This window comes from Ambystoma mexicanum, chromosome 7q (assembly GCF_040938575.1).
Source record: "Ambystoma mexicanum isolate Mex_15411 chromosome 7q, UKY_AmexF1_1, whole genome shotgun sequence".
Taxonomy (NCBI): Eukaryota; Metazoa; Chordata; class Amphibia; order Caudata; family Ambystomatidae; genus Ambystoma; species Ambystoma mexicanum.
The window spans coordinates 412,879,623-412,903,107 of NC_090941.1; positions in this window are offsets into that span (position 1 = coordinate 412,879,623).

Sequence of the window (23,485 nt, forward strand, 5' to 3'; positions counted from 1 at the left end):
CCCCTGGAATGGGACCTGGAGGTAATTCTGAACAACTAGGTACCCTTCCAACTTGTTGTCTCAAGAAGGCACTTTCCTGCTTTAATGCCTGTACTTCCGCAGTCAAAGACTGGACTGTAGAAACCAATTGCTGCTGTTGGGCTGCGTCCATGGTATCTCCTAGAACTATCGAGTTCTTTAAGGCAACCGTTCAGCACCTGGGAAGCCCCAGTATAGTCTTTCTTCTAATATTTTTGGGCGTTGCTAACTGTAATAATTATACAAATTACAAGGAATTTGAATACACCGAAAGGTTACCTTAGAGAAACACCAGTCGTTCTCCCTCCTATGCTTCCTTCTTCAGAAATGGTTCCGACAGGGGTAGAGAATGAGTGCCTCCCTGAGACCCTTCCTCCGCCTTCAATACAAGGATTAAGGAGGGGAAGGACCCCAGGGAAACCCTCTGGGGAAGAAAACCCTGTCTCGACGGCCACTGGATAGATGTCGTCTGTCTGGAGAGGTCTTTGGTACCCGGACTTTCCGCTGGAGGGTAGCCGTCTGGATAAAGACAGAGGAAAGTGGTAAGTTTAAGAAGGGTAGGTAGAAGGCAGAATATGGGTAGAGAAGACGAGGAGTACCTGATTGGAAGGGGAATACGACTTATCGGGCTATATTGTAGGTCTTCCGATGAGACGCGGAAAGGAGTAACCTCGAGGACGTCGCAGGAATAAAATGATTCTCAAATCTCAATGCTGCGGATCGGACCCCGCATATCCCTGCTTCTGAATAGGTGAAATAATATCAGGTGTCAATTCTGGTTCTTCTTCTAACCCCCGATATACTAGGGACTGACTATCAATTCTCACGTACCGCACGCCAGGGAGGAATTCTCACTAGCGATCCGATCAGTAAGGTTCAGCTCGTAACGAGTGTGGCTGAGAGAGTACACTCGAGTCTCCGATGTCGTGCAAGAGTTGGGAGAAGGAGTCAAGTCTAAAACAGGTGAATGAAAGGGTAGAATTTACACAGAAGGAATGACAAACAAACTAGTATGCAATAGATCCTAGTATCGAACTCACGAAGCGCTGTTGTGGAAGAGTAGCAACGCATCTGCGCTTGTCCGCAGGAACAGATGAACCAACTCCGGAGCAGGGGGGCGGTCCTTCCACCGCGCGGCCTTGGTGTAAGTCTAGACCCACACCATCCGTAGCGGCGGCCATCTTGGGAGTAAAGATGACCGCAATACGTCTAAGAGACCATCTATGCCACAGTGACCATGGTCTCCGCAGGGGCGTGACAGGGTGGGGAGCGGTTTTTCCTTTTTCATCACGCTTGGCAGGATGTGATGGATGAATGGGCTCTGCAAGTAGTTAATAGTGAGTACTGCATGGAGTGTAGGACATTTCCAGAACCCCTGCACTTGGTAAACACTCCAACCACAAAGAATCCAGAGAAAGGAATGCTATTGATAAACGGGGTATAGGATGTTTAATGCCTAAATTCATGGTCCATCTCAGCCTGTCCATCAGAGGTTTCTCCAGTTCACAAAATGACAGTCAGCATACCTGCAACTGACAGTTTCAAGTCCTCCCATTTGGTTTAACATTAGCACTGCGGATCATCACAAAACCTTCTGATCCCGATTGTGGGTCTCCTCCATATCAAGGGACATTGGTGTATCCTTATTTGGATGATTGGTTGGTGCAATTCCCCATTCTGATTCATGTATCAGGTGCTTTATGAAGGGGTGTTTGTAATGCAGCAAGTCCACAGGTTCTTAATCAACTGGTAGAAATACAGCCTGGTTGCTTTCTTACTTACTGCATAAGTCAAAGCCCTGTAGCATCACCTGGAAAAGATTCTCACAGCAAGGAAAGTGTCATAAAGGGACAGTTACTCCCGCAAGTGTACATGGCATCTTGTACAGCTACAGGCCTTTGGGCTCTGGCCCATCAAAAACCTCTGCCACAGTTGATCCTGACACAATGGCCTCTGACCTCAGGGGATTACTAGAGTTCCATTCGATTGTCCGTCTCCATTCAACTACTTTTCAGTTGATGGACAAACCTGGACAATCTATCGGGCGGGGCAAGGGGGTAACTCTAATCCTAGAAAGTCATTTTGCTCTGACAACAGATGGAGTGGAGGAGCCAAGTACCTCTACCGGACGTTCTGCCCCTATTTTTTTTTTTTTAAAATTCGTTTTATTGATTTTCAACATGGGTATAGCATTTTCTGTTACATACAACATAACACAATTTTAGGTGCAATGCGTTCTGTTCAAAATAACATAAGTCCAATCCAAACTTTACCCCCTACCCCCACCCGCAACCCTTGAGGCAGCTGGTGATCTCCTTACTGAACTTAGAGCATGGGAGGAGATCATTGGCTAATTCGCTGGTGCAGACATTGATACCACATCTGGATTTTTTTTCTTTTTTAGGATCAACAAAAGCATTAATGGCAGATTAACAGGTTAGTACTTTGGCTTTATCGTGGTGCACACTTAACTTCAGTTACTGTACTTGGCTCGGAACTCAGACCATTCGGTGTCAATGGAGGTGCGGTCACCGTGAATGGCAGCTGTCAGCCTGTCCATAATATAGACATTGCGGGAGACATTTATCCACTCAGATTTTGTCGGTAAACTTGCTCTTTTCCAGACGGATGTGAGGCAGGCCCTGGCCGCCAGCAAGAGTCCATGTATCATTTTAGGTACTTTATGTATATGTTCTTCCGTTTCCTCCAAACCAAACAAAATCAATAGTGGTTGCTTCTCCCTCCCTTCCCCATCAAGCTCTTTAATCCAGCTGAGTACCTCGTCCCAATATGCTTGGACTGCTCTGCAACCCCACCACATGTGCCAGTAGTCTGCTTTCTGGCCGCACCCCCGCCAGCAGAGCGGGCTTATATCCTGATACATCCTGGCTAGTCTCATCGGGTCGTACTGCCATCTATACAGTAGCTTGATCCCATGCAGTTTGTACTGACAGGAGATCGATGACTTCGAGGTCCTTCTGCATATCTTGAGCCATGTCTTTGGTGGGAGATTTCTTCCAATGTCTTTTTCCCATTTGCATTTCAGGGTGGTTGAGGGGGTTGTGTTAGTACCAATTAGTGCTGTGTACATTGTGCTAATGAAGCCCCTGGAACCCACGTACAGGTCTAGAATTCTTTCGAACGGGGTGATGTCTCTCTGTAAGGCCTCCTTCCAAATCTCTCGGGTCATCACGCCTTTCAACCGCAGATACAGAAAGACTGAAAGTGGGCCTATGCCTAGGGCATCTTCTAGCTCATGGATGGTGATGAATGCATAATTTCTCCGCAGTTGCCCTGTCCTTTCAAGCCCAGCCTCGTACCATGATTCGAAGCTGCCTGGATCGGGGATATCATCCCTGACGCCTGGTGCCCATAGGTGTGTTGGGGGGAGGGCCCTGTCGTGACCCTTTCATTCCTTTGTTTGGTTTCCATATCGCCCATATAGTCCCAAGGATGGGGTGGTTTTTAATACTGTGTCGTAATTGGGGTCCCGGTACCCATAACCATTCTCCCACGATAAAAGGTCGAAGGTGGTAATTATCTAGACTTATCAATTGGGGTTATTTCTGTTGTCTGAAGTGCGGGATTAGCACTCGGAGTTGGGTGGCTTTGTAATAAAGCTCTATGTCTGGGAGGCCCACCCCATCATCCTTACACATGTGAAGTAGGGCCAGGGGAACCCTGGGTTTTCTATTTTGCCAGAGGAAGGTTTGTAGGATTTTTTTGGTGGTTGTGAAGAAGTTCTGGGGTATTTGGATAGGGAGCATCTGGAATAGGTAGAGTAGCTTTGGGAGGATCACCATTTTAATGGTGTTGAGGCGACCCATCCAGGAAATGGTGAGTCTTGTCCACCGCTCAATATCTTTCTGGATCGTGTGTAGTATCAGAGGGAAATTGGCTTCAAAGAGGCCGCCCAGGTCTCGGGTCACATTGACGCCCAGATACCGCAGAGTGGTGAGACTGACCTTCATCCCTAGAGATGCAAATCTTTCTACATCTAGGTCCCTGCTCTTGCCGATCGGTAGAAGGACCGCCTTCCCCGTATTAATTTTCAGGCCTGCCAGTTGACCATACTCCTCAATTATTTCCATGGCTGCTGGTATCGAGCTCAGGGGGTTGATTGTGTGCAGGAGAATGTCATCTGCATATAGGCCTAGTTTGTATTCCTGGTCGCCTACTTTAATTCCTTCCACCCTTTTATCGAGCCTTAGTTTCTGCGCAAGTGGTTTAAGGGACAGTACGAATGGAATGGCTGATAGTGGGCAGCCCTGCCTGCTTCCTCTTTCCAGTGCAAACCATCTTGAGTAGCCATCGTTCACGGCCACTGAGGTCTTGGGGGTGGAGTATAGAGCCTTAATATCGCGGGAGAGTCTAGGGCCAAGGCCTATCCAGGTTAAAACTTTCTCCAGGAACTCCCAGTCCACCCTGTCGAAAGCCTTGTCGGCATCAAGAGACAGGAGGGTTGGGTCATCACTCCTCTTTTGTTCCTCGTGTATCAAATGTAGTGTTTTCCTTATCGTATCTGCTCCCTGCCGTCCCATTACAAAGCCAACTTGATGTGTGTGTATCAATTTGGGTAGATGTGTTTCTAGTCTGGCCGCTATTACTCTCGCGTAGATTTTGGCATCTATGTTGAGGTGAGATATGGGCTGATATGGTGCGCAATACTTTGGATCTCTACCTTTTTTTGAGATGACCGTTAGGAGAGCCTGGGTGAAGGATGGGGGTGCTTGTCCCATGTCAAATATACTGTTGAACAGGGTAACTAGGAAGGGGGTAAGAAAAGCGGTGAATGTTTTGTAGAAGCCGGGGGTGAAACCATCGTCCCCTGGTGCCTTCCCAGACTTAAGGCGTTTGATGGCATCTGAGACCTCATCTCCTGTGACCGGTGCGTCAAGGGCTCCAGCCTCAGAGTGTGTGAGTGTAGGGAGACCTGCCCCTCTGAGGTAGGCATCTACGCTCCCCACTGGGGCAGGGGGGTCACAGGTATATAGGTCTTCATAGAAGAAGGCAAATGTCTCTTGTATGCCTTCAGAGGTGGATTCGACCGTGTCTACGAGAGTACCATCTGTCCTTTCTATCGCATCCACCCATCTTTCTGCTCTTTGTGCGCGGAGGCTTGCTGCAAGTAGGGCATCAGCCTTGTCTCCTTTCTCATAATACTTTTGCTTAAGATATTGTAAGGTCTGTGACATCTTGCCTAGTTCCAGGGTTTTTAGCTCGTCCCTTAATTCCTTGATTGTTGCAAGATGTGTAGATTTGTTCTGCGGGGACGTCTGGACCAAGCTTTCTGCGGCCTCTAGTTTCTGTCTAATGTTGGTCTCAATTAGGGTACGTTCCCTCTTTTTCCTAGCACCTTCCCTGATCAAAATCCCACGCCAGGTGGCCTTAGCCGCTTCCCATATGTTCACTTTCATGACTTCATCAGTATCATTGGTAATGAAAAATTGTTTCATTTCGTTTTCCAGTTCCTCTCTGAAGGCCGTGTCCGACCATAGTGTCTCATTACACCTCCACTTCGTGCTGCGGTGGGGGAGATCTTCCCAAACCAGATCCGCCACAACCATGTCATGGTCAGACCACGTAATGGGGTGTATGTCTGCACCTTGGAGTATTCTCATTAGACCCTCGGAGAGGAACACATAGTCTATTCTTGTGAGTGTCTCATGGGGGATGGACCGGAAAGTAAATCCCTTGTCGAAAAGGTTGTAAGTGACGCCAGCTAACAGCGAGCCCGTAAAGGGCAAGGGTGGTTTTGATTTCTGCGTGTACCTGTGTCTGAGAGGGTTGGGAGGTGTCGGGCGTGACTTGCCTGTCCACGGTGCTGTCCATCCATGTATTGAAATCGCCCCTACGATGCTGTGGCCTTGTGCTTTGTTAGATTCAAACAATTGGGCTCCTGGTATGGAACCTGTTCTACCCAGGAGGGTTAACTGAAGAACAAAGCACACAAGTGAATAGGTTCAAGAACACTATTATAAAAGCACAATTCCAGGGAGAAACAGACATCAAAATGGTTTCTTGGACCACAACAGAACAAACAAGAATATGTTTTCAACACACTGTATTAAGGCGTTTTTCAGGCAAAAATAAATGACACAAAAGAGAAATTTGCATGTGTGGGAAATAGTGCGTCTACACCAAGTATTTCGGCCATTTAGAGTTCACACAGAACCCGTTCTGATGATGGCCATATGAATGATGAGGTTCATCTAGCTCAACTCCAAATGGCTGAAACACGTGGTGTAGATGCACTATTTCCCTGAAACTACAGCACATATATTGCTGTCCACACATGCAAATTTCTCTTTTGTGTCCTTGCAAATGTTTTATGTTGTTTTAAGAACCTTGTTTTGTAACTTCACACCATTGAATTGTGCATTTTTGACAAACCCCCACACAGATTGGGTTTGTTATACACACACTGTCTTTATTTTTGCCTGAAAAACGCCTTGATACAGTGTGTTGAAAACATATTCTTGTTTGTTCTGTAGTGGTCCTAGAAACCATTTTGATGTCTGTTTCTCCCTGGAATTGTGCTTTTATGTATACCACTCACACAGTTCCAATATATAAAATAATTGTGTCTGAGAGATTTTTTTTTCTCTACAATATAACCTCTATGAGTATTGTCTCATTGAAGAAACGGCAGAGTTTACACAAAAAATTGTGGGATTTCGCGTGTATGAGCAATAGTGTTCTTGAACCTATTCACTTGTGTGCTTTGTTCTTCTTGTGCTTTGTTAAACATCCACTCGGTTATCTTGTGTAGGAATCTATTTTGGCCCTGATTAGGTGCGTAGACTGTGGCAAGGGTTACAATTGTGTCCCTGATGGATCCAACTATCAGCATGGCCCTACCTTCTATGTAGGACCAGGAATTCAAAATCTTTATACGGATGCTTTTTCAAATTAGGATTTCCACAACAGCCTTTTGGAGATACCTGAACTCCAGAAAGTGAGCCCAATCATTCTGCTGGGGATCCCTTTCTCACTGCCCCTCTGGTATTTGGTCTCTTGTAGAAACATAATATCAACATTGGACCTCTTGAATTCTCTCGCTACTAGGGAGCGCTTGTTGGGGGAATTGAGGCCTTTTACATTGAGTGTGCAAACACGTAGCCGTTGATGTCTAAGTTTTGTCGCCATTATGATCAACCAGTGTGGAGTGGCACTCTGGGTGCGTCTGCCTCATTACCTCTATTCTAGGCGCTTGCCATATGCCTGCCTCCATATTAGCAAACTGAGTCTCAACTGACTCTGAGAGAGTGGTTAAGCGTCTCTGGTGTTCAGCATTCAGTGGTTCCAAGGCTGTCTCTCCCGCCCACTCTTCCCAGTACACATATATCCCCTCTGACCCTTTAGGTTGCATTATCCCTCCCTCCAAACCCCCAAAACTGTGCAGCGTCCGATCCAGCTGGGTTATGTTCACCCCGTCGTGCTCAGACCACCAGCGGGAACCATACCTAGAATGGTCCCGTTCTCGTACATATACAACTTAACCATGAGCCCCCAACTCCCCCCTGCAATATAGGCACACATTAACAAACTGAACTGCATTTTTACATTTGTTTCTTAAACACGTGATCCCGATTCCGGGCTTCAGACATGTCACCTTATGGGTGATCAATGTTTCTCTGTTACTTTTCGTCACCACCTACGTCTCCGCGTTCCATAAGTTGCCCCCACTGTCCGCCCACCTCCACTTTCTTTACTGATCGCAAAAGCGGAATGTCCCACAGCGCGCATGCATACTCTTACCTTTGTCCATTTCGCAAGTGCATCTTCTGCGTGAGGTGGGGCGGGAAGAGGGGGGGGCAATGGTGTGACAACTGCCCGCTGGTGCTCAATAAGCGACCGACCGACGACATCAAGGGCCGCTGGTCAGCCCGGTGTCCGTCGTCCGGTGCACCAGCAGGAAGAGAGGGCAGGTAAGGAGACATGATGAAGTTAGTGTTCGGCTTCCTGAGAAGTGTTCACCCTTCTATATTTCCTAGAGCCTTGCATCAGCTTTCTACGCGGGCCTTTAGTGTTCCAGTCTGTTGTCTCAGATCTTTTCTCGCTTTGGTTCGGTTCATCTCCCGAAGCGCCCAGTAAATCAGCAATGCAGCACCGGATATCCTTCTCGGTGACCAGCTTTATGGTGTTACCCTCCCACTCAAAGGAGAGGGAGAAGGGGTACCCCCAGGGGTATCGCACGCCCTTCTCTTTTAGCATTTTAGTGAGAGGGAGGCACTTCCTCCGCATTGCAAGTGTGAGGGATGACAAGCCTTGGTAGATGGAGACGTGCGTCGATCCCAACGTGATTTGCGGGGCATTTCTGGCCTTGTCTAGGACCCTAGACTTGTCTGCATAGTTATGAAAGCGGGCGAGCAACCTTCTGGGACCTCCCGGTCTTCCACCCGCTCTGTGGACAAGGTCAATTTCGGGCTTGTTAACCAAGTCATCATTGAAGAGTGTTTTCATTATGCCGTACAATGTTCTCTTTAGGTCCGGCTCAGTCTCGCCTTCCTTATCTGGGATTCCAAAAATGCGTATATTATTGCGCCGTTCTCTGTTTTCGAAGTCATCAATCTTTAATCGGAATTCCTCTTCTCTGGCTTCAAGTTCGGCAATTTGCACCTCCATTTCTGTCTCCAGAGTATTCAAAGATGATTGATTGTGCTCGACTTCTTCAAGCCTGTCCTCCATTTTATCCATCCTTTGGGTGCTTTTATCAATTTTGCTGCCAATGTCTGCTCTCATGCTCCTCATTTCGTTGAGGATATCAGCGACGTCCGCTTTCGTTGAGGCTGCCTCAGGCTATGGTGATGACATATTTGTAGCTCTATACGGTCGATGGCTATCTTGTGGTGGTGCGAACTGGTATGCCGCTAATCTCTCCTTGACATTCATGCATTGTATTTGGCAATATTTGTGCGAGCGAACCTCCCAAGGGTATGACTAGTAGTTGCTAGGAGGGTTAGTTCATGGTGTTAAGGTCACCAGAGAGTTGGGGGGCCCGGAATGTTGGGGGGGGCAGTATTCGTATAGCGCCTAAGTACGTCAGCGGTCGTCCCCACCGCAGCATTAGAGTTTTGTGGGGCAGGAAGTCCCTGAGATGGAAGATCCGAGAAGGGCACACGCCCTGTAGTGTGCAGGGGCCCAGATCTCGGTGTAGCTTGCGCCGTTAGGGAGGGAGATTAGTCCGTTCCTTGTGGAGAGGATTCCTCCTGTACTTGAGTTGTGTACCTGAAAGCTATTCCAAGCCGGCTCCCCACTCTTCAATTTACAATTGATGTCCTGCGTGATCGTGGGAGAGGTGTTCCCTATGCGGAAATGGGGCGCAGGGCCTTGTGGTCTGATCCGGGCCTGGAAGGTGCTGGACGTCCGGTGGCCTCGCTCCGTCTCCTTTTCCGCGTTGATGGCACCTTACCTTGCGGGTGCGAGGCAAAGTCCGCCCTGGGATCGGCGGCAGGAGGGCGTGGCACCCTGCGACGGGGTTCAGTGATGAGGCTGGCAGGCACGCCAGAGTTCGCGCCTTCTATGGGTAGATGCGGGTTCCAACGAGCGCTTGTGTGGGCCCGATCCAGATGCTCCAGGGGAAAGCACACGATGCACGGCAGCAGTGGAGCAAGGGGTATGGCTCGCCGGAGCCGCTGGGGTGTGGATGCGGGCCGAAGGCACAGGTTTGCGGGTCGGCGACAAACAGTGGGGGGCGGGAGCTCCGAGGCCTGAAGGGTTTCGGTTCAGCCAAATCCCACAGGCCGAAACTCAGCAAAGCAACCTCCGTTTTCTGTCGGGCTTTGGCTCGAAGTGTGGGGGGGGCCTCTGTGTCCCAGATCGGATCGTCTCTTACTCCGGGGGGGGATTCAGAAGTGGGGGCTCAAGCCACTTTGGAGGACCTCAGGACGGAGCTCACGCGGAGGAGCCTGCCATCCGTGCGCCCCCTGGTGGCCAGTCTCCGTTCTGCCCCTATTTTAACTATATGTTGGCAGCCAGAGATTGCAACATGTGCAATACCAGTAAGAGTACCAATACTGCGAAAAGTCCTTGAAACGAGGTATGCATTGAGAAAAACGTATATGTATCCACGAAGATATTATGATCTTCTGAAGGAAGTTCCGGAAGAATTGTGAAAATGAATGAAAGAAAAAACTGGTGACGTCACATGAAGTAGATGTGACGCACAGAGAAGAGATATAAATGAAGAACGGATATAGGACCAATAGAACCTAATGGCAAAGTAATGAAGTATGCAACATTTCACCCATTAAATGAAGATTGTATGTGTGGAGAGGCACCAAAGAAAATGCAAAACCATTTTACAATTGTACAGACGCAGTAACGCAAGTAGACAAAGTAATCATAAGGCTGGCTATGTTGTGAATAGATTGCGGCGATACGCTAATGTATATACATAGGAATATATAGAATCTACATGTTGCACAACGCACTTTAGCAAACTTGGTCCCCGTGAATGGAAGAATTGGAAGTGTAGCACAGCAGAATAACAGCTGAAGATGAATCGATCATGTTCGAGGTGTAATGAAAACCATTGAGGGTGCCAAGATTTCTTCATTTAATGGTATTAAAATACAACGAAGAGCTCGAAAACGTGGACTCCAGTCACATGATCGGATGAGAATATCCTTTGGGGCGAGCTACATCTAGACCAGAAGATAATTGAATGGCAGACCGCAGGAGTGATGATGGATGTTGGGCTAATTGGGTGGGGAGGCATGACCAGATCAAACGCCCAGCACCTGGAGTCCGAGTTGCATGCTGCTAGCTTGTGGAATTCCCCAGAAGTATACAAGCATGCCAACCAAGTATAGAGGGCCACGTAGCAAAGAGCCCTATAGTTTGATAAGCCAGTAGTATGTCATATATTTTTATGACACAGAAGATTACTTTCACCTGGGATGGGCTTAGTTGCTCACCTGACCTTAGAGATCCAATCACATCCCTGTACCTCATAGATAGTATATGTAGATGTTCCCCATTCACCAACCACAACCCCGTAGGTTTTTCTTATTTGCCACATAGTATGACGTCACGTATATGACAAGTTTTGACTATAAAAGTGTTGTTTTTTATGAAATGCTTTGAGATAAGTCTGTGTGGCATCCGTTGTACTCCCTGTTTTAAAGGACTTGTTATTAAAATAGCTTTATCTTTTGCCAACTTTGTCAGTCTGAGTCAGTCTGATTATTGATGTATGAGTAAGATCGGCATCCCCATGCAGATGGAGAAAAGCATTCAGGCTCATCTGTGGTAAGGCACACAGCTAACAGGGAATTTGATGTAGTAGCAAGTGCAAGAGTACCGTCTCATTTTTCAGCACAGACTGCAGAATTGGTGGCGCTTATTGTAGTGCTCGAGAATCACGCAGGGCAGGAAGTGACGGTATACAGTGACTCCGCCTACGTGACGTCAACTGTACATGCAGGGTTAGTACGTTGGAAAATGAGGGGCTACCTCGGAGCAGATGGCACTGCAGTGCAACACACAGCATTATTGGACAGGCTTATTAAGGTACAACAACTCCCAGTAGACATCACAATAGTTAAGTGTGCAGCACATACTAAGAGAACTAACTTTATTTCACGTGGAAACCAAGCCGCAGGCGAAGAGGCCAGAAGGGTTGCATATTCTCCGGATATTTATAGTTTTGATAATCCTAATGTGAAAGAAAGTGGTTACAATTATGATTGTAAATGAAGGATTTAATCATCTGTCAAAAACACAATTAATGGAAGTTCAAGGTAGTGCTCCACAGGAAGAAAAAGAGCTGTGGACACGCAGGGGGTGTTCTTTATCTCCCTCTGAGGCATTGTAATGACAGACAGCACTGGTAAAGCAATGATGCCTGTAGCCTTATTAAGGGTAGCATTAGAACAGCTACACTACCCTGCTCATGTAACTAGGGAGAGTCTTGCTGCAGCTATTGCAGAAGACTGGTTTGTACAGAACCTGTTAGAACACGTTGCATTATATGTAGTGAATTGCATCGTATGTCAAAAGTTTACTGCTGGCCACACATTGCGAACAATTAGAGGAGTGATTCCTGAACCGAATGGTCCTTTTCAGAATTTACATACTGACTGTGTTGGTATGCTGCAGGTATGCAGTGGATATAGGTATATGATAGTGGTAGTGGGCCCCTTTTCAAGATGGATTGAAGCTAGTCTATGCAAACATACTTATGCCACTTACGCTGCAAAGTGTTTAGTCCGAGAAGTATTTCCTAGATGGGGAGTATGTGAGGTGCTAAGATCCGACAATGGGCCCCATTTTGTCAATGAGATGTTCGAGCAAATTAGTCTATTGCTTAGTATTAAACATATGTTTTCTTCTGCTTATCACTCACAAGTGAACAGGAAATGTGAGAGACTCAGCAGCCTTCTCAAAGAGAGGATCGCCAAGTTGAAATTGACACTGTTTGCCCCTTGCATTATATGCATTGAGAAATCAGCCTGGGTTGGACCACCACCTCACACCCCATGAATTAGTAACAGAGAGGCGAATGAGAATGCCTCTGGCTCCTCCATCGAGGACTAGGAGTGATGCCCAGACAACTGCAGAATTGTTAGGAAGTGAATTACATGCGTATTTTACATGTATGACCGCTAGTAACTCTGTAATTGCAGATCAACTCAGGCGGTGTCATCTCAGGACACAGATAAAAACCATTCAACAACCAGATACCAAGAACTACCTGTTCCTGAACTATTTAGTGGAGATCTCATATTGATCCACAATTTCACAAGGAAGTGGCACAAGCCCCATTTTAGTGGTCCTTTTACAGTGAAGAAAGTTACACCATCTGCAGAAAGTTTCAAGGAAGGCGTGCCTGGATACACCTTAACAATGTGAAGCCATATGCTGGTGAGACCGGAACACCCCCACCCAAATCGGAAGCAAGTCAAGAAGAAGCAGTTCAGCCTGTGCAGACTCGATCGATGAAGAGTAAGAAGGATGCAAAGATTGTGGAATAAATAAATGCAAGTGTGCATTTGCACTGTGGCTCCCCTGGACACTCCTTATAGATATTTTAGCAGGAAGTGAGAAAGTTATTGTTCTTGAGCCACAGGAATTCACTGAAATTGGACCCAGCAAGTCCCCTCAAGTCCCGCTTTGCCGCGGGAGTCTGTGCTGTCTGCTGTCTGCTTTCTGTGCTGCCTGCGACTTACGTTGGATTGTCCTTGGATTGACTTCATTTACCAGAAGGCTTTGCTTTCATAATTAGGGGCGGTCCTATATAAGGACGTTCACGCGCGCACCTGCGCGCGCACACCCAGCAAGTCCCCTCAAGTCCCGCTTTGCCGCGGGAGTCTGTGCTGTCTGCTGTCTGCTTTCTGTGCTGCCTGCGACTTACGTTGGATTGTCCTTGGATTGACTTCATTTACCAGAAGGTTAACGCTTTATACTGCCATCAACAACACTCAAACTCAACTCTACTTGTGAACTTAACTAAAGCAGCCTTTCTTTCTCTCTTTTAGGCTTTGCTTTTATAATTAGGGGCGGTCCTATATAAGGACGTTCACGCGCGCACCTGCGCGCGCTCACCCAGCAAGTCCCCTCAAGTCCCGCTTTGCCGCTTCGCCGCGTTCGTCGCGGCAAAGCGGTGAACTTAGTGCTTTATTTGTCTTCTCCTTTTCAATTTAGTAGGTAATACTACTACCGTTGAGCATGAAACGCAGCATAAAATCTCTAACAACCGGCATGCCGCCAGTAACTGAGCTGCACAAATCCAATGGTTTAACTTGCTCCCAGATCTGCCACTCTGCACCTATAAAAAAACCTCGACTTAGTTCTACACCAACGACACGTGTTATAGGCGCAACCAAGAGTCGATCTGAGTTGCTGTTAGGAATGGATATCCGCCCCTTCTGTAGAGACTCCAGTCGCACTGAAATTAGCTCACAACCTAGTGGAAATGCTGCAGAAACTTCTTTACATCATCCAGTAACGGCTTCCTTGGGTCCAAAAGATACTACGCATGGATTGGAGCAGGATTCTTGTACCTCTGTAAAACGATTAATTGGTGAAAATGATTCTCTAGCCACTGCGATAGAGGTCAGAACTGGTGAGGTCTCGAAAATTGTTACAATGCCTGGTTTATCTGTTACTTTTGCGAAAGAAAATATTTCCCTTACCGACAGTGTCATTCTAACAAATGTTTTAACTGGTGTTGTAATCCCTCCCCCTGATGTACGCGATATTTCTGTATTCACTGTAAGCGACATATTGACTGTTAATCCACTGTTGAATCCAGCTGTCCAGGACATACCGGTTATTGATCTAGATATTATTGCCTCTGCTGAGTCATCTCAAATATCTTCGGTTAATTTGTCTAAATCTCCTGTGCTTTTCACAAACGTCAGTGCTGCAAACTCAGTTGCAAATTTTTCCTTTATAGCTCCGACTCCCAGAAAAATGGTTGAAATAAGCCCTGCTACTACTGGTGGTCTTGACTCCCAGACCGTCAGTACTAGCGTAGCACTTACATCTATGAATAATGCTATTTTAGCTCTTGCCAAACTGTTTGAAGTTTTAGTCGTAAAGGCCGAAACACATTCAAATCAGTTTGACCTGCTACTTGACAATCAATTTGCACTTTCTAATAGACTTGAGAGCCTGGGCCAGCCGGATGCTGTTTTAAATGGTAAGAAGTCTGTATCTTCACAGACTTCTTACTTGGCTGAACCCATGGTTCAAGTCTATCAACCTATACCATTTATACCTAATCCTATAGTTGATACTATGGAAAATGCAGTCGTGACAAAAACTGACTTGCAGAAGAGACCCATTTACTCCCTATTTGGGACCAAATTCTCTGTGACCGATTCTCAGAATTCTCAGAAACCATTGCCTAAAAAGACTCGACTGTTAAATCAGGCAAAAAAATCGAAAAACATCAAATCTACACCACCTCATACTTCCCAAATTAAAGTCTTTATTAATAAACTCTCAGCTCCAGCCTCCTCTGCTGTTTTGGCATCTAAAGCCATCACAAGAAAATATTCGCAACAACTGCAAGCAAAAAAAGCTAAGTCACAGCCAGCTCCCACTATTCCTTCTTTGGCCCATAGTCCTTTAAGCGAACTGATTAGTGTGGCCGAGCAGATGTCACAAAAAACCCATACTAAACCTCTGCCGGGTAACCGCATTTGCGAACGGGCTAGTGTATCTAACTCATCCGCAAATAGTATTATGGGTAATGCTTCTGCGGCGCAGAAACCAGAGCATGGGGAAATGGGGAGAGAGATACGAAGAGCAGTGGATGAATATTTATCCTCTAAATCAGCCCCTAAACATGTAACTTTTGCGCCGTCTGCCGCGGCCACTTTGTCTGAGCCAATGTCTGTGGTAGCCCCAATTCTGAAAAAATCTAGTCTCCCTGTCCTTGCAGACGCAGCAACTTCCGGCTCTTTTATGCCTATATGCCCGGGTGGACCTGGCAAGGCTAAAACAGATTCATTGGGTGACATGGAACGAATTTTACAAACCACTTTCACTAAGTTCTTGGAAACTTCTTTCGCTTCTCAAACAGTTCTACAGCCCAAAATAGGGATTAGTACCTGTATAAACTCTAATGAGTTACTGTTACCAGCTAAACAAAAACTAACAACTATACGTTCTAAGCGTCCGGCAATTCATTCTCTGACTCTTAGTTGCCAGCCATTGCCGGCTAAACAGTATAATCTAAATCGGGCTTCTGTTCTCTCGATTTTTCGTGAGATCCCAGAGCTTGATGATATCAGTACTATTGATATAGAACTTGTGGAGTTCCCAGAGTCATCTAATCAGTCCCTTGTAAACTTATGGATTAATTCAAGGGTGGTTCTTAATACTATTTGGGCTGTGAAGTCACAAATTGCCGATCTTGGCTTCTCTCTGCTCTCCACCCCTGATGTTCTAGTTAGACCTTCTATGCGTGTAGATGCCCCTCAAACTAAACTACTTAACAACCTTCAAGCTTGCCCTGGAAAATCCTGCGTTTTCCAAAATCATAACATGCAACCCTAGCTTTCTCCTACTCTTACATCAGAGTTACTTTTTGCCAGCTGGAATTCCAGAGGAAATCGGCACTTACTGAACAATCAGTCTCTCCATTTGCTGAAGTATGATGTTATATTGCTCCAAGAATCATGGTTGGTTACATCCCCGTCTTGGAATAACTATGATGTTTGTTTATTACCTGCCGTGAAGCATCAAATGGGTCGTCCAACCTCTGGCCTGTTAACGGCTGTCAAACAATCGTCTGGCTTAAAAATCTCTCCGTGGTTCTGTCCAAATGACTTTATACAAATGTCCAGAATTGTATGTGAAAGCTACACATGTGCTGTAATTAACATCTACTGGAACCCTCTGGGCATATCTGATGATTCCTTTATGGAAGCAATATCTAAGGCTTTCGATATAATCATGGTGGATGGAGCTGTAGATATGATCTACCTAGCGGGTGACTTGAACCTACATTGTTTGGGCCCCTTTCTCAAATCTGAACAAAAACGCTTGGATAAGTGGCTATTATTCACTAAATCATGGAATCACTATATGTTGAATGGCGCCCATCCACAGGATATACCACCTAGAGCTACATGGCATCGTGCATGTAGTCATGGGATTATTGACTTTACTTACGTTAATATGTATATGTCAAACATGGTTGCATCCTTTCAAATAATAGAAACAGAGATGAGTGATCATAACATTCTGTGTACTACCTTTCGCTCGAATATGTTTGACCCCAAACTACACTCTCCCTTTCTTAAGGGAACGTATGAGATAAATTCTGCCAGAAACCGACTAAAGTGGTCTGAACATTCCTTGAAGGCCTTTATGATACGCTATCATGGTGAATTAAACAATAATGTCGTAGAGCAACTCCCGTCAGACACGGTTTTCTATGATCTTATGCAGCTCTTTCAACCAAGTTCTATTATTCACAAATACAAACAAATACCGCATTTGCACATTTTCAATCATGAAATAAGACTCAAAAAATCTATGGTTCGAGCCGAAAAAAGGCAAGCCTTAAAATTACCGCTAGATCTCCGTGGGGCTGCTTTGCTACGTATACAAACTAGCTACAGAAATTGGGCTAGGGGAATAAAAGCCAAACTCTACCAAACAGATGGGAGAAATATGCTAGCTTCTCTAGCATCTAAAAATTCTGCCCAGTCGTGGAATATTATAAATCAATCAACATCAGGCCATCAGGTTGCCTGCCAAACAAATGACGTAACAGAGGATGTGTGGGTACGCTATTATTCGGATCTATTTGCAACCCCGCGACCTCATTCCCTCGCTCTTGAGTTAAAGCATGATCATTCGTTTTACTTACACTTTGATAAAGAAGATATCTTGTATTACATCAATCATGCAAGCAACTCTCGAGCACCTGGCCCCGACGGCCTATCAAACGCACATCTTAAGCAATTTCCTAACATATGGGCAGATATACTATCTCTTATGTTTGAATCAATTAACATTTTACAAAAATTTCCGACATCTTGGAGACAATCAATTGTCATCCCAATATACAAGAAGGGTGATCGTGCCAACCCGTCTAGCTATAGACCGATTTCATTACTTGATGTTTCGGGAAAGATCTTTACCCGTCTCATATTGCGAGAACTTAATGATTGGACAAAGAAGAACCTCAAACGGGACCCGTATCAATCTGGCTTTGTTAGTGGACTGGGGACCATCCCCAATATTATTACTATTAACATGCTGAAGTCTCAATATGCATCCAGGAAACAAACTTTATATTTTGCGTTTATTGATTTTAGTTCTGCTTTTGATTCCATAAACCGAAATCTTCTTTTTAACAAACTAAAAGATCTTGGCTGTCCTCCTTCGCTATTGGCTCTAATTATCCAATTACACACAGATACTACCATGAGAGTTCGGTTGACAACGCAAGGACTTCTAACCGTCTCTTTTCCTACTTGTATTGGCTTAAAGCAAGGATGCACATTGGCGGCCTCATTGTTCAATCTCTTTATCTTTGATCTAGGCCTGTCATTCCGTGGAATTACAGTGGATGCTCTGGAGTTCGGGGGCCAACGTATTCCTTGGTTACTTTATGCAGACGATTTGGTCTTGATCTCCCAGACTCCCACAGGTCTGCAAAATCTTTTAGTTGCATTAGCAAACTATGTGGAGGCAAACGACCTAATAGTAAATCTAACCAAATCCCAGATTATGGTTTGCAGTCCCGCTACTAGATGCAAATCTTACAAGGGATTTTGGTCTTTCCAACAACAAACTATGGGCATTGTCTCGGAGTATAAGTATCTCGGTGTTTTCATCCAAAACACGGTTAGTGATGGGAAACTGTTTAGACTCGACTATGTTAGACTCGAAATTGCTAAATTTGATATCTCAAGCGAAAATCCTACTTTATAAGTTTGGGAAGTTATATATGTTAGACTCGAAATTGCTAAGTTTGATATCTCAAGCGAAAATCCTACTTTATAAGTTTGGGAAATTTACGCTGAAACACATTCTGATGTATTATGAACAAAAGGTTGTCCCCATTTTACTCTATGGCGTCGAATCCAAACTGTATTCCAAGGATAGCACATGAAATAGACTTGAGGCCACCTTTAGGAAAAAGGTTTTGTGTCTTCCGAACTGTTCACCGCTCCCAATACTACGCTTTGAATTGGGTTTGAACTCCCTCCATAGTAAAGTTAAATGGAGAATGTGTGCCTTTTTCCGTAAAAGCCTTCTCGGCTTGACCAATAATAATATCTTGAGTACGGTCGCTCGTTACCTAACTGGGTCTACAGCTGTTTTCCCACTAAAATGGAGAAATATTGTTCTGGACACTTTAGTTGGAGCAAACATCTCTTTACAATTTCTCATTGATCACCCGGTACGAGCAAAAAGAAAGTTCTTCTATTGGGATTGGATTACAAACTATGACCTGTGTGTAAAATATAGAGATTTTGATGCTAACCTCTTTGGTACTAAATGTCTAGGCCAACCGGCAGGCTACCTTATGAAATGTCCATCTCCAAACATACGCAACAAATTCTTGCGGATAAGGTTAAATTTATGGCCGACGAGAGAAATCTTGGCTAGACGTAAACTTATTCAAGCGGATTTCAACTTCTGCCGATTTTGTGAGAAACAAAATGTAAAGGAAACCCTCCAACACATAATTGTGTCCTGTCCAAACCTAATAGCCATTCGCGATAAACATTGTAATAGGTTATTGAGTATGTATATGGAGAAGAATGATAACGAGATATGGAGTATCTTATTTAAGAATGTTAGATTTTCAGTAATAAAGGCCATTACCCATTTTTTAGAGGCAGTTTTACCTGACGAAATAGTGATATAACTAGACTACCTTAGAGTATTTTCTTTATATACTCGTGAATCATCACTATAATTATCACTATTAATATGGTTTTCATCTCTTCAGAGATTAAATTGTATCCTATTATTGAATTTAAACCTCAATCTATAGGCCTATTTTTCTAACTCCGTCTCTTTTTGTTTATTCTTCTCTTTCATGTCGGTTGTTGACATTGTATGTTTTTCTATACTGTTTTTATCAATTTTAAATTGTAATGACTATTTTGTATAAGTGTTATTGATTTTGAAAAGTTGATGTTTTCAGCTATATCAAAATAAAAAAATAAATAAATAAAAATTGGACCTTAGAAATGGCTGCGATAAATGAAAAATGCCTGATCTAGAATTCCTTTTTGATGATTGGAAAAGGGAGCAGTTCCCAGATTCGTTTCTCACTGAGTTTCTCTTTAGACATATAAATGATCCTGTCTGATGACGATGCCCATAGACTACTTATTATGGTATTTTATCACCTGATTCGACTTCATCCTTATCTTGTTTGGCACAATACCAACACCTATGAGTTTCTAGGAGATCCTATAAATTGTCCTGCAATCAGTCGGTTACTTGTGGAGATAATCGGGCACATTCGGCAGCTACCTGAGCATTTAACGAGGCTGCATGATTAAAAAGGTTTTTTCCTTCCTTAAAAAACAAGTACACAGGCACAATAAGATTTATTGAGCATGATGCAATTCCAGAAAGTGAGCAAACTCAGCGATGTGTGGAAAGGCACCAATGGTGGGGCTTAATATATTGCTGCATAAATTATATGTGCAGAGCATCAATTATTGTCTTTCTATTTTTGTTTATTCATGCTGCATATCTTGTTGGTTCTAAAAGGATAGACATCACTTTGATTCTCCCCACTCCAGTGACCTATGCAGAGTTAGAGGCTGTAAGAAAGCCAAGGCCATATGTGATCATTCCTACACCAATGACAAATGCAAAGTCACCCATCTCTGTGACAGGTGCCCCTATGATTCCCCCTGTAGGAAGAATGTATACTGATGTATTCAATGAAATGCTTATGAGAGCTCACCTGGCAAGAAAGAGACCCAAGAGAAGTACAAGGTAAGATGATTATGAGTTAAATGTTTATCTGACAGCACAGCACATTTGGGGAATGACATGTGGTATCAACACATGAACGAGGTAGGAAAGAGAACCTCTGAGGAGGATTGCTATGTTTGTGCACTCCTACCTTATGCTATGGGAAAGTCTAAGATATTCATAGCTATAGAGATAGATGTCCAAACAGCCTGTTGCTTAACTCACCTTGCACTCTGCCATACAGGAGGTCGATTCCAGGGTTGAACAGTATCTTTGGTCTGGGCAACTGAATGGACAGCACCAGAAGAAGATAACTATGTTCAAGATTTAAAGACAAGAGCAAGAGCACACACCAGAGATCATGTGATAAGATATGAAAAGCCAGGCATAAAAGGAGCAAGAATCCGATGGGAGATAAATAAAAAGCTCAATTGCCAAGAAAAGACAGATAAAGAAATACGAAGATTCAAGGAAAGAGGACAGATGCAGATCTGGGGAACAGCACTTTCTCCAGATGTCTGGGAATAAGGCATTGTTGTATGGAGAGCTGTGGCAGTACCTGGACATCAAAAACCAGTTATAGACCATGCGGAAAAAGGATCCAAACCTCTCTGGCAGAGGCTTGCGAAGTTGCTGAAGAGGGTCGAAGACAGAGGAGGCCCGTTGTGGATAGTGCCTTTGCCTTTGGCCAGTGCAGAACTGTGCTTCAGAAATAATGGTACAAGAAAAATTGGAGAAAATCAACAATGTGGGCTAATTTTTTATGTGCCAGGAATGAAGGATGGGACAGTAGTGATAATGGACCACTACCGGGCCTGCAGATCCAGAGCATATCTGAAGCTGTCCAGAGATTGGGGAGGACTATGTTCCATGGTGATTAACCATGTTACAGCATTAGTGATTCCAAAGAGTGACCTGAATATTGGTGAGTTTCCAAAAGCAGATGCTCACCTGAGAAAGAAGTGATCTGTTGAACTCCTTGATTGAATGAAGAGGGAAAATGATTTCTCAGCTAAGTCAAAATAAGCTTTTGATACTATTCCATATGAACACAGACTATTAAGCAAGACTGCTTCAGTTTTTAGTATTATGTTCATGCGGGGTATTCAGACGATGGAAAATACCAAGTGGTTACAAACAACCAGATGGGAGCTTTTGCAGATGATGAATACTACGATAAAGGGATTCAATGCTATCAAGGAAGAGCTGAGAGCCAGATGACTTATGACTCTTCAGAACAGATATGTTCTCGACATGATTACAGATATGGATGGAGGTGTTTGTGCCAAAATCGGAGAATCATGTTGCACATTCATACCTCTAAGGATGAAGAGAATGGCACCTTGACAAAGGCCATAACGATGTTGACAAACTTGCACATTAAAATGGAAGATGAAGTGGAAGATATTGCTGATGACAGCTGGTTTGCGCCAATTTTCTCATGGGTTCCACAATGGATGGCGAACATTCAAGTTCCTTGGAGCCCTGTTAGTGATAATCATGTATGAATTCTGTGTGGTTAGAATTATAAACACACAGTGCAAAAAGACTGCAAAGAAAGAGACAGGAATGAAGATTATGATTGATGTTGGGTCTGGATTCAAACCCGAAGAGCTGACAGATGAAGAAATCAGAGACTATGTAAAAGATTGTATTCACGTGGGAAGATGGATTTACTGCAGTCCCAATGGACAGTGCAGCCTTATGAACTGGAATATTGATGAGCATGTGGAGTCGGCAGGATGCCTGAAAGGAGTAATAAAGATATGGACTCTAAAGAAACATTTCTTCAGACGAGGATTTCTAGATGTGAAGACTGATGGGAGAGCGGTCGATGCATCGCCCAGAGCGGGGAGTGTAGAGGAGGAGCCAAGTACCTCTGCTGGAAGTTCCGCCCCTATTGCCTATATGTTTGCAGCCAGAGATTGTAACATGTGCAATACCAGTAAGAGTGCCAATACTACAAAACAAAATGTCCTTGAAACAAGTCATCCATTGAGAAAACCCTATATGTATCGACGTAGAAATGATGATCTTCTGAAGGAAGTTCTGGAAGAAGTGTGAAAATTAATGAAAGAAAGAACTGGTGATGTCACATGAAATAGATGTGACGCACACAGAAGAGATATAAATGAAGTAAGGATATAGACCCAATAGAACCTGATGGCGAAGTAATGAAGTATGTAACATTTCGCCCCTGAAATGAAGATTGTATGTGTGTAGAGGCACCGAAGAAAATGCAAAACCATTTTACAATTGTACAGACGCAGTAACGCAAGTAGACAAAGTAATCATAAGGCTAGCTATGTAGTGAATAGATTGCGGCGATGTGCCAATTTATATACATAGGAGTATCTGGATGTTCCACAACGCACTTTAGCAAACTTGGATCCCGTGAATGGAAGAATTGGAAATGTGGCACAGCAGAATAATAGCTGATGGCGAAGGAAGATTCGAGAAAGGCTTGCCTGGGCCAGAGTCAAAAGTCAGGACCACTGAGAGCCTTACCATGTACTCAAGAAAATGCAAAAACGTGAGACGCAAGCTCAGATCCTGTTTGAGGTGTAATGAAAACCATTGAGGGTGCCCAGATTTCTCCATTTAATGGTATTAAAATACAACAAAGAGCTAAAAAATGTGGTCTCCAGTCACATGATCGGATGAGAATAGACTTTGGGTCAAGCTACACCGAGACCAGAAAATAAGATTATGCTTCACTCCCTTTTATTCCCAGGTGCAGTGAGCCTCTGCAAGGCCAATTGCATAGGGTTTAATTGAATGGCAGACCACAGGAGTGATGATGGATGTTGGGCTAATTGGGCAGAGAGGCATGACCAGGCCAAACTCCCCAGCAACTGGAGTCCCAGTTGCGTGCTGCTAGCATGTGGAATCTTCCAGAAGGGTGCAAGCGTGCCAACCAATTATAGAGGGCCACGTAGCAAAGAGCCCTATAGTTTGATAAGCCAATAGCATGTCATATACTTTTATGACATGGAAGATGACTTGCACTTGGGATGGGCTTAGTTGTCCATCTGACCTTAGTGATCCA